The following is a 13,046-nucleotide window of genomic DNA, read 5'->3' as shown; positions in this document are numbered from 1 at the left end:
TGGACTAACTCACTGAGGTATGAGAATGCAGACACTACGCTGAATATCATAACCAATAAAGTGAACCATTTGATCGATAAATATTTAACCAAGACCAAACCCAGTGCTTGCAGGAATACAAGGAAACCGCTATACATGAACCATGCGGCAGTTGACAAAGTTAAGAAGAAAACTCAGAAATTCGAGATGTGGATTAGGACAAATGAGAGCAGGACAGGAGGATGTATGCCAGATCCAGGAACCAAGCAAAGTCAGAGTGTAGAAGGGCTGAAAAAGAGTTCCAAAGGCAGATTGCAAGCAAGGTCAAGTTAAACCCAAAGGTGTTTTGCCACTACGCTAAGTCAAAATTAAGAGCGCGAGTAGGTATATCGGACCTAAGGCTTGAAGATGGTAGTTATGCAGACTCTGGCCAAGACAAGGCAGAGGCGTTGAACAGTTTCTTTTCCTCGGTGTTCAGAAGAAAGGATGTGAACAATCTTCCTGTGTTTAAGGACAGATGGTTTGGCACAGCGCTGACATGGTGCATCCCAGAATGCTAAGAGAGTTGTGCAACGAACTTGTTGAGCCCCTAAAGATCCTGTTCTATAGATGCCTGGATGAGCAAAAGATCCCGTCATTGGAAAATGGCTTATGTGAGTCCCATATTCAAGAAGAGCGATCTTCACTCCACGAATAATTAATTATAGACCAGTGAGACTGACCAGCATAGTATGTAACGATGGAATATCTACAACGAAACAACCTTGTAAAGGATTGCCAGCATGGTTTTATGCTGGGACGTTCCTTTTAACACAATTACTCAAGGTACTGGATGTTTGGACCCAAATTCTGGAACAGGGTGACATTATCAATAATCTATACTGTACCTAAATTTTGCCAAGGTTTTTGACAGCGTAACCTATGAAAGACTGAGAATTAAACTGGAAGGGTATGGGATTCGGGGAAGTGTCCTTGCATGGATCGGAGATTTTCTGTATGATCGCAAGCAGTGTGTGGTGATTAATGGTACGAAATCATTATGTGTACCCTTGACAAGCGGGGTACCACAGGGCAGTGTATTGGGCCGTTGTTGTTTGTTTGTTTCATAAATGACATGCCAGAAGCTATACAGTACACTCCTTCATACAAATGTTTGCAGGTGATGCCAAGTTATTTTGGGAAATTAAGAACCAAACATCCTTAAGAGGATGAACCAGGGTTGTACCAACAGTAAGGAGGAGTATCATATGTCCCAATGGGATGAATAAACTGCATTAATAGAGACTGAATGCGAAAAGGACCTGGGTGTGTATGTTGACAATGAAGTGAAGTTATTGGGCCATTGTGAGAAGGTGAATCAAGCAACTAAATTATTAGGTCTTATAAGAAGGTCGGTCAAATATCTAGACGGTCCGTCCCTCGTCACGACCTTCAAGAGCGAAGTGCTTCCCCGCCTGGAGTACTGTCACCCCGTCCGGTCCCCGAGATATGCGTGGGACTGTCAGTTGGTTGAAAATGTCCAAAGGAGGGCCACCAGACTGGTGCCTGCACCTCAGCTATCCTGAGAGAGCGCCCAAGCGGCTAACAAGCCGATCAGTGGTGAAGAGGATAAAAGTATAAGTAAAAGCAAAGGGCACTACTCAGTCACTACTCAGTCAAGTGTCCATACCTGGAGCTGGCGGACGCTCGCCCCACAAGGGGGTCACAGCTCAAGGTTGAAGAAGCTGCAAGTCCAGAAAACAGTAAGGGCGAACCTTTTCAGAGTGAGAGTTGTGGACTCTTGGAACAATCTGCCAGAAGATGGTGTGACTGGTGGCACCGAGTGTGAGTTCTTTCAGGACCAGACTTTACCAACACTGGAGCAGGTTCAGATACATTCAGGAGCCAGTGCATGCCCAGTACTTGCCAACAGTGCGTAACAGAGACGTGACCGATCGCCCAAGCGTCTAACGAGCCATACAGTGGCGAAAAGGATAAAAGTAAAAAAGTAAAATAGTAAGACTGTATTTCCTAACATTCCATTCCTTATTTGCTTTATCTCCTGCTGTACTTGTTCTTGGGATTCATGAAGATGAGTCCCTTAACCTTATTTATTTAGATGATTAAACACCCTAATGCTAACCTTCCCAAATCTCCCGTAGTATTAAAGTGCAGTATTTAATCATAGGTGAAATACGCTGGGAATTAATCTTCAGGTAATTTGAAAACTGTACTAAGGTTCATCAACTTTCCAAAGGTGATCATTAATCCTCATGATAATATCCTTATGACCTTTTCAATTGCTCTATCTTACCTAACCTTATATAACACTTGTTACGAGTTGGGGATTTAGAATATAGTTAAAAGTCTACCCAGATCCCAACAGGCAACAAAAAAAAAAAAAAAAGACAATCGGACTATAAAAGGGTAGACAAAGGATGCGAGTTTTTGTTGTGTATAATAAAGTACCATAAATTCCTTAACAAAATATTCAGCTTCCTATAAATTACCCTTAACCATACTTAACCAAAACATTAACAGTATATACATATTAATACAACATAAAACAATCTTGAAGCAAGTGGACGTGGGGGAGGCAATACAAGATTACAAATACTTAAGTGCGGAGCTGAGATGGCTGACGAGTAAGGCTGAGTATTGTAGAAGACGGTAGGTAGTCACTGTGCCGTAGGTTTAGAGGATAGGTGATCCTGTGGTCACTTCCCAGAGTGTACTGAACTTTCCTCGAACTCGAGCTGACAAAGAAGACTTGGAGGAAGTGACGCAACAACCAGGATATGGAGAAAGGAAACCCCGGAGTGGTAACTAAGACGAGTCATACTCGTGTCTCGTCCCTAGATGGCGTTGCTCGTGGTGCTGGGTAGGTAGATCAAGACAATAGATGGCGTGGTTCGTAGTGCTGGGTAGGTAGATCATGACAATTGGTGGCGGGGTTCGTAACACACTTTATACACCTCCTGCTCTGTACATCACCAAACTAGCTGAAGGTAAACTCACTTCTAACCAAACTTGTCTTAATACCTTCATTCATGAGACTGTTATTCCAAAGTAAATACAAAATAAATCCCCTTTAAAAAATTGTGATTTGTTTTCAACCTCAATTTATGTTGTTGTCTAGGAAGTGACTTACTTGCATTTATTTTTATGTATACACCCAGTACAACTTTCTGTCATTTTTAGCAATAATCTCTGAAGTTTGTACATTAAATTTTCCCCTAGCTGGAGGTGTAAACAATACCTCTAACTCCCGGCAGCTGGAAAACAACACTATTACAATATTGAATAGATAGTCAGATAGCTAGGATTTTATTTCAATGGTACATGATATTGAGTGCACACTGGTACTGTCTTACTGTTGCTAAGACAAATATAGATTCTCAGAGACAGTGTGTTAAAATATTCTGGAGATGAGTGATGTGAGAACTCGTCTGACAGGCTCACTTAAAACTTACCCGGTAACTTGAATCCAATTTTTTATTCACTTTTACTGTTGCCACCTAAAGATTAATCATCATAACGCTAACCTAACCTAACCTAAGCTAACCTAACCTAACCTAAGCTAAGCTAACCACCATAACGCTAACCAAACCTAACTTAACCTAACCACCATAACGCTAACCTAACCAAACCTAACCTAAGCTAACCACCATAACGCTAACCTAACCAAACCTAACTTAACCTAACCACCATAACGCTAACCTAACCAAACCTAACTTAACCTAACCACCATAACACTAACCTAACCAAACCTAACTTAACCTAACCACCATAACGCTAACCTAACCAAACCTAACTTAACCTAACCACCATAACGCTAACCTAACCAAACCTAACTTAACCTAACCACCATAACGGTAACCAAAGCTAACTTAACCTAACCACCATAACACTAACCTAACCAAACCTAACTTAACCTAACCACCATAACGGTAACCAAACCTAACTTAACCTAACCACCATAACGGTAACCAAAGCTAACTACCAAAATGCTAACCTAACCTAACCACCATAATGCTAACCAAACCCCAGGTAACATTAGTGCAGTTCATCAGCAGGTGAAATAAGGTGGTGGTGGGGAGCTAATCTTCAGGTGATCCAAACTGTCTTTCAACAACTTAATATAATGTAGATACATATTGGACTAAAACACTACATTATAATTTCAAAGTAACCTGGAATTATGATGTGTTTATTGTTCAGGATTTGGTTCTTGTCTTTAACTAAACTAAACTAAACTAAACTAACCTAACCTAACCTAACCTAACCTAACCTAACCTAACCAAATCTAACCTAACCAAACCAAACCCTAAAACCAAACCAAACCTAACCTAACCTAACCTAACCTAACCAAACCAAACCAAACCAAAACCCAACCTAACCTAACCAAACCTAAAGCCTAACCTAACCAAACCCAAACCTAACCTAACCTAACCTAACCTAACCTAACCAAACCAAACCAAACCAAGCCCAACCCTAACCAAACCTAACCAAACCTAACCTAACCTAACCTAACCAAACCCAAACCTAACCTAACTAACCTAACCTAACCTAACCTAACCTAACCTAACCAAACCAAACCAAACCAAACCAAATCTAACCTAATGAAACGAAACGAAACGAAACCTAACCTAACCTAACCAAAGTAACGCCTATCAATCACAGACTAATCTCATGTAATCTTCAACTAACATGAACTAATCAGAGCTCACCCATGAAAACCTTCCAATTCTAACCCAACACAAATTAACACTACCCAATCATTACTCAGTTCTATTCAAATCCTCCAATCATTAGCCAATCAGAAAATTTTTATACACACTCCATCTTAAACCACCACTATCCAATCGGAGTACTTCCCAAACCAGATATAACACCACTAACCAATCAGAACAGTTCCTAACAAAACCTAAAACCACCACTAACCAATCAGAACAGTCCCCAACAAAACCTAAAACCACCACTAACCAATCAGAACAGTTCCCAACAAAACCTAAAACCACTACTAACCAATCACAACAGTTCCCAACAAAACCTAAAACCACCACTAACCAATCACAACAGTTCCCAACAAAACCTAAAACCACCACTAACCAATCAGAACAGTCCCCAACAAAACCTAAAACCACCACTAACCAATCAGAACAGTCCCCAACAGAACCTAAAACCACCACTAACCAATCAGAACAGTCCCCAACAAAACCTAAAACCACCACTAACCAATCAGAACAGTCCCCAACAAAACCTAAAACCACCACTATCCAATCAGACCAGTTCCCAACCAATCAGAACTCGCAGAATAATTACTAGACTGACGAACCAGTGCAATACAGCATGGCAGGACTTAATGACTGAACACTAAAATATCTGTGTGTATATGAGAGAGAGAGAGAGAGAGAGAGAGAGAGAGAGAGAGAGAGTAATGTGTTCAAATGTGCTGGATACATCAACATTATTGCGTATATAAGACAATAGGGGAGTTTAATGGATTCCTAAAGACATTACCTACCTATACTGTATATGTGTAAGTGTATGACTGTGTATGTGTAAGTGTATGTCTGTGTATGTGTAAGTGTATGTATGTGTAAGTGTATGTCTGTATATGTGTAAGTGTATGTCTGTATATGTGTAAGTGTATGACTGTGTATGTGTAAGTGTATGTCTGTATATGTGTAAGTGTATGACTGTGTATGTGTAAGTGTATGTCTGTGTATGTGTAAGTGTATGTCTGTGTATGTGTAAGTGTATGTCTGTGTATGTGTAAGTGTATGTCTGTGTATGTGTAAGTGTATGTCTGTGTATGTGTAAGTGTATGTCTGTGTTTGTGTAAGTGTATGTCTGTGTAAGTGTATGTTTGTGTATGTGTAAGTGTATGTCTGTGTATGTGTAAGTGTATGTCTGTGTATGTGTAAGTGTATGTCTGTGCATGTGCAAGTGTATGTCTGTGTAAGTGTATGTCTGTGTGGGTATAAGTGTATGTCTGTATGTGTGGGTATAAGTGTATGTCTGTATGTGTGGGTATAAGTGTATGTCTGTATGTGTGGGTATAAGTGTATGTCTGTATGTGTGGGTATAAGTGTATGTCTGTATGTGTGGGTATAAGTGTATGTCTGTGTAAGTGTATGTCTGTATGTGTGGGTATAAGTGTATGTCTGTGTATGTGTAAGTGTATGTCTGTGTATGTGTAAGTGTATGTCTGTGCATGTGCAAGTGTATGTCTGTGTAAGTGTATGTCTGTATGTGTGGGTATAAGTGTATGTCTGTATGTGTGGGTATAAGTGTATGTCTGTGTATGTGTAAGTGTATGTCTGTGCATGTGCAAGTGTATGTCTGTGTAAGTGTATGTCTGTATGTGTGGGTATAAGTGTATGTCTGTATGTGTGGGTATAAGTGTATGTCTGTGTAATGGATGAAGGAAGTTTACTATACAACACGTGATCACGAAAGTGGGAGGAGGGTGTGGGAGAGTAGAGAGGGTGAGGAGGGGAGAGAGAGAGTAATGAGGGAGAACATGGGAGAGGAGAGAGAAAGTCATGAGGGAGAACATGGGAGAGGAGAGAGAAAGTCATGAGGGAGAACATGGGAGAGGAGAGAGAAAGTCATGAGGGAGAACATGGGAGAGGAGAGAGAAAGTCATGAGGGAGAACATGGGAGAGGAGAGAGAAACAATTAACCTATGAAAATGTTCCAGGTCGTATGGCTAAACGTTCCTCTCCTCTCTTATTCGTCTTCCCCTTTCTACCCCCCTTATTTCCTCCTCCTCTTTCCCTTTCTTTATTCTTGCTCCTTTTCTTCTCCAAGCAGTAATTGGGAACCTGGATATAAATCGATCTGCGGATTGTGTTCCGGGGTAATGGTTAGCCAGTGCAGTTGGTGAGTTGTCCGGTCGTCTCGGACTGTTCCTTGACACTGGGTCATGCAGCTCGTTAACTCAGGGTGTGGTGGTTGTGTTGGCGACAGCTTCTACACCTTAAATAAATTCAGGCCTAGATGGCCCTTGGGCCAGCCATTTTTGTACACGAGGGACAACCATTATCATCATTATTATTATTATTATTATTATTATTATTATTATTATAGGTAACAATAATAATAATAATAATAATAATTAAACGGCTTATTGAAAAAGTTCGGCAGCCAAAGGCTGAAAATATATATTAGACTTGTTTCATACAAAGACAAGGGGGGTGTTTAACAAAAGCTTTCATTAAGAAAGGAAAATGAACACAGTGGACATTCTAATTAATGTTTACAGTGGAGGTCACGTAGGTCACGTGCGCTGAGGTGTAGCAAACACGTGGTGTAGTAATTCCCTCACAGATGGTGTTATGAGGGGCCTCACGTGGTGTAGTAATTCCCTCACAGATGGTGTTATGAGGGGCCTCACGTGGTGTAGTAATTCCCTCACAGATGGTGTTATGAGGGGCCTCACGTAGTAATTCCCTCACAGATGGTGTTATGAGGGGCCTCACGTGGTGTGCCTCACAGATGGTGTTATGCCTCACGTGGTGTGTAATTCCCTCACAGATGGTGTTATGAGGGGCCTCACGTGGTGTAGTAATTCCCTCACAGATGGAGGGGCCTCACGTAGTGTAGTAATTCCCTCACAGATGGTGTTATGAGGGGCCTCACGTGGTGTAGTAATTCCCTCACAGATGGTGTTATGAGGGGCCTCACGTGGTGTAGTAATTCCCTCACAGATGGTGTTATGAGGGGCCTCACGTGATGCTGTAGCAACTCATTCACTACGTGGTGTCGTAGCGTCATGGGAGCACCACGCAGGTTGGTGTCACAGGACCTCACTCACTCAAGTGGTGTACAGTCAGGTTATACTGCCCTTTCTGGGGTCACTAATCCTAAGAGGATAACTTAAATCTACTCTTAATTTTAAGGTCGCTGCCACCAGACCCCCTGGACAGTATGTAGCTTGTTTAGGTAGCTGGCAGAGCAAGCCAGGCATTGGGTTGGGTTTCTCATTGACCAAATCGAGGGTGAAACATCAATCATGACTTAACTAATTTATTCCTTAACCCAAAACATATTTCATCCCGTCACACTACAAAAATAGTTGGTATTCATCAAATAACTACTATTATGTTCATTACACTTCACACCAGTACACGTCCTTCATCAAATAACTACTATTATGTTCATTACACTTCACACCAGTACACGTCCTTCATCAAATAACTACTATTATGTTCATTACACTTCACACCAGTACACGTCCTTCATCAAATAACTACTATTATGTTCATTACACTTCACACCAGTACACGTCCTTCATCAAATAACTACTACACTATTATGTTCGTTACACTTCACACCAGTACACGTCCTTCATCAAATAACTACTATTATCATTTTCATTCTTCATAATAGTACAGCGGCAGAGCCAAACATTTGTGCATTTTATGATGAATATTTTCAGATATGGAACCACTTGAAACTCAACCTCTGTGGGCACCATATTGAATTTCAAGATAGCTCCCGTTCAGGATATGCTAAACTATATATGTATTTCTGTTTTTACGGTTGCATATTTCATTCCAATGCATCAATATACATAATCCGGGTTACGAAAATTATTTGGGATAGTTTTCGAAGTTTATTACAATGAAAAAGCCAAGTAAAAGCAGTACACTGGAAAATTAACATACAAATTTTCCGAACTCCCAAAACTTAAAAAAAAAATTCTGAACATTCGGCTATTGAGCCCGAATCTCTGTAGATATTTGGCCTTAACAGCCACCTTCACATGCACAAAGTCCAGTGCATTTAAGTGCAGCTTTTTTGCACCTACACTTGCCACCGCAGTGTTTTCTGCAACCGCAAGAGATGAGCTCGTGGCATGACTTTGACACTTCAGAGAGTGTGGTCCAGAGTGGTTCCAGCTCATCACCCGACTTCATCCATCCCCAGTCACATGGTGATGGCAGACTGACAAACGCTATTGAGGCCTGTCCCCAGATATGTCCAGCCTGATAAGCAGCTCTCTTTATGTGCTGCTCCAGAGCTGCTCGTGCTGGTGGGAGATGCTCCAGTGATCTTGATTTTCTTGAAAACAGTTTCTTTCTCAGCACGTTCACGTCACAGCATGTGCTCGTACGGTCATAGAGAAGCACGATGAATCTCTCCAGTGTCGACAGGACACCATCAGGCAGCTCACTTGGGGTGGAAGCCAGACTGAGGAAGGCGGTTGTCACTTCCGGAAATGCATTCCATGTGGCCCAGGCTGCCTTCTTGCTATGATCTGCAAAGGCAGATACCGTGTCGCAGACCGTTATTGCGTGAAACACTGGAAGAGCTCTCGACTTCTCAGGACCCAGGGCCTTTGCAATCTGATGTGCTGCTATGTAACGTCGATTCTTTCCTGTGCCAAAAGTAAGCCATAGTTCATCTAATACCTCACTCCGTTCATTCGCTAGACCAACTGCAAGGATGACAACATCTGTATCGACGGTACGAATGAGTGTTCGCCGATGACCACATTCCAAGGCATCAGCTGCATGAACCATCATCATAGTGTCGCCCTCTTCGTGGTTGCATGGTGCCAAGTTGGCAGTGTCCTTCCGGGGTGGAACAGTGAGTACCTGTTTCTTGTCTGTGACAACCAGCTGTTTACTTTCTTTGACAGCCAACTGCATAACCTGTTCTGACAGGAAACTGAAGAGTTCCTCTTTGTTGTCACTGTTGCGGAGAAAGTTTTGCCAGTTGCTAGGTAGAGGACCAGAGGCAGTGACGCGTCTTCGAATGCCCTTGCCACGGTTACATTTTACTGTTGCTTTTAGTCTCCCAGATTTCAGATAGCATTCCCATACCAGGTCAAGTCGAGATCGATATTCGAGCTGTGATTCAATATAGGGAATGTATACAGCTGTGCTGTATTCTTGAAATGTCCTACTGCCTCCTGGCTTCAACATTTCCACAACGGCAGGTCCATCGAGTATAATTGAGGTGACATGTAGAGCGTCAGTGATCTTGTCAGCAAGCTGTTCAAGGGGTGTGAGTAAGTCGGTCTTCTTGATGAAGCGGAGTTTCCCATTACTGGAGAGTGCTGGTGGATAGGCCCGGTTTTCATGCTTGAAGAATTCGTCCAAATCACCCTCTCTTGTTTGACAGGCTATGTAGAGCCTGGAGAAGAGTCCACAGTCGTCTTTTGCGAAGGCTAGTTGCTGCTCACTCCTAGTTGGAGCCTTAGATTTCATAGAACTGAATAGTGTTAGCTTGTTGAGCTTAATAGTGTCACCAATAGGCTTAGACTTGTCTTCAAGGAATTGTTCTTGTCCAAGCTTGACAACATTTTGCACACTCTTCACGGCTTCTGGACACAAGATTTCCTTTGTATGAAGAACCATTAAATCAGCACTTTCTTCTTCAAATGGGTTTCCCATTTCTTCCATGACAAGTGTAAGTGCTTTCACATCCTGAAGAAACTTGTCCTGCGTTGTGTTGGTTTGCTCATGGTGGTGGAAGTTAGCCTTGGTTTGCTCAGCTTTCTGCGATGATTCAAATTCAGCAATGACCCGTGCTACTTCTGGACCTGCAACCATACACCGTCGAAGTGCACTAGGGTTTCCAGTCAAACCGACTGCACCACCATCACCTTTGATGTAGGCATTGTTCTGCTCAAGGGCCTGGTCTAGTGCCATTGCAGAAAAACGGCGGGCTGTCATTTTTGCAGTGAAATGTCCAGCTTGAAACTTTGCAGCCACATCAGGATGCTTGTCCGAGAGCTTGTCATGTCCTTCAGGTGGACTGGAACCTACTGAGAATAATGAGTATGATCCAAGGCGAAGAACCACTGACACAGTTCAGCCAGAGCATCCATGTACAGCGAGAAGTTTGATTCTCGTAGTGATCTAACAAACAAAGATACTTAGCTCAAGGTTGAGGGTGGTTGCCCAGTACTGAAACTGGAGACAACATTCAGCCCTTTGCTGACACCAGACACCAAACTCTAGGGGCTCATGACCATCACTTTGGGCATCTTCAGTGTATTTGCCATAAGCCTTGTGCTGTAGGATGTTCAGGGTTGCTGCTGTTATCTGATGGCCTTGCCTGGTGCGTGTGACGTCAGCAGCCTTTAGGAAAGAGTTCGCAGTTCCCATTTTCTTTCTTCCAATAGTCTATTATTTCCCTATGCTTTGCAGTATTAGACGGTCTCGCAGGACTAAGACAGTGGCGTGGTGAAACCTGAATTTTTTTCCTGGACCCGACCCTTATTTATAGCGGCAACTCAAATCCAGTATCGAGTGGTTCCATATCTGAAAATGTTCATATACCATTACTCCATCACTGTGCCAAATCTGGTGCTTTCATCATTAAATGCACAATTGTTATGAAAATTGTAGCTATGCCGCTCCACTATAAAAACCAATGACCTCCTTACCTCGGTCATTCCTTCTTACCATAACATCCAACACATCAGACTGCACCACCAGTTAGAGTATAGCTCCACATGTTATATTATAGCACCACATCTCAGGTACACTCCACACCTACAAGTATGGAACTCCTCGGTATTCTTAGGTACACATACCAGGTACCTCGTTCACACTTTACTCTTGCTAAGTAGATGGGATACTTCCCAGGTAATCATACCAGTACTGGTTCCACGCCTGGTATTATTAGGTCGCTCCACGTGGCGACCGCAAAACTTCTCAAACACACAATCCTGTTCTCCTACCCCGGGTGGCGATATGTAGGGTATCCACAGATTCACAGTGGAGGTGCATAATGGCCATTAAGCAGACACACCACACCCGGTGGGTTCCTCACAGTGGAGCAGTGGTGGTTGTTAGGTCTACGCTCTGGGCGCACACCTGTTTCGGTGAGAAGTCGGGCGTCACTGAGAATAATGCCTGAGAGGCTTTTATCACCACACACTATTACAACTGTAAAAAACTGCTAGATAAGTCTCTGGAGTGCTGATGAAGCACGATGGAGTTCACTGACCTGCTTTGGTGAGAAGTCAGGCGTCACTGAGGGCGATGCCTGGTGTCTCACTGAACTAGGCCTACAGTTTCCAACCTTTAATTTTCACTTTGATATTATTCTGGTTCTCACATATACACTTTCCTATCTATTGTGACCTTATGCCTTATAATTATATATCTTAATCCTAAATTACATACCAAAGTAAGGGTTTGATTTGCTAGTTCCTGGGGAAATTCATTTGGTTATAACAATAACTAGCACCGTAGCCCGGAGCAGCTCAGGTGCCAACCCAAACAAAGGCCGAGCCTCGTGTTTCCTTGGCGTGGGTATACCCACTTCGCTTCACTCTGTATTTAGGGATACTCCCCTCACAAGTTGCAATCGTTGAACACATTCATAAAATCCTCTGATCATTGCACTGTTCATGGTTGTTCGTCATATGGGTTAACGAGGTGTATTAAGCTCACCCCGAGGTATACAAGATCTTCTCTTTGAAGCATAGTTTCTGGATCACTTCCAACACTTCACATAGGTCTGATACTTTTATCCTTTTTCCAGATCATTGTTCTCATATATTTTCATCTGATACCTGCGGTAGCTATGTTTAGTAACTGTTCCTAGACGTAAATATTATGACCTTCAGACATGGTCTACACACGGTTACACTTATCCCTTATAGTACACCTTCCCAATCATCCTATATATACCTTGAGTTCTCCTTAATATTATCAGTGCATACTCATAATATTATATGCCCGTACATTGGTACAATTCGTCTAAAACAACATACAGTAGGCGAGTTATCCCTTACAAAAGGTTCCCGTTTTCTACCGTTTTCTGTGACTCTACAAGCGCAGTGGTTTTGAATGTTATGTTGCGTAATATGAATTAAAGAGTTATTAAGGATGACAATGATGTGCGCAGTACAAGGTGCGGTCCCAGGCCTCCCTATCGTGGACGGATTAACATTGCTGCTTGTTGTTGGGTCTCCTGGGCAGTTATCACTGGGTACCTGGGACCTCACTGCGTGAAGGTTAACTTGGGTACGACTCTCAGCTGTTACTGTTTTGTTGTTTTCACTGGTTTAAGCACTGTTCACCACTGTTCACCACTGGTTCCATTCCTTTCCG

Source organism: Homarus americanus, unplaced genomic scaffold (assembly GCF_018991925.1).
Source record: "Homarus americanus isolate GMGI-L3 unplaced genomic scaffold, GMGI_Hamer_2.0 scaffold28, whole genome shotgun sequence".
Classification (NCBI taxonomy): Eukaryota; Metazoa; Arthropoda; class Malacostraca; order Decapoda; family Nephropidae; genus Homarus; species Homarus americanus.
This window is presented reverse-complemented; position numbering follows the sequence as displayed.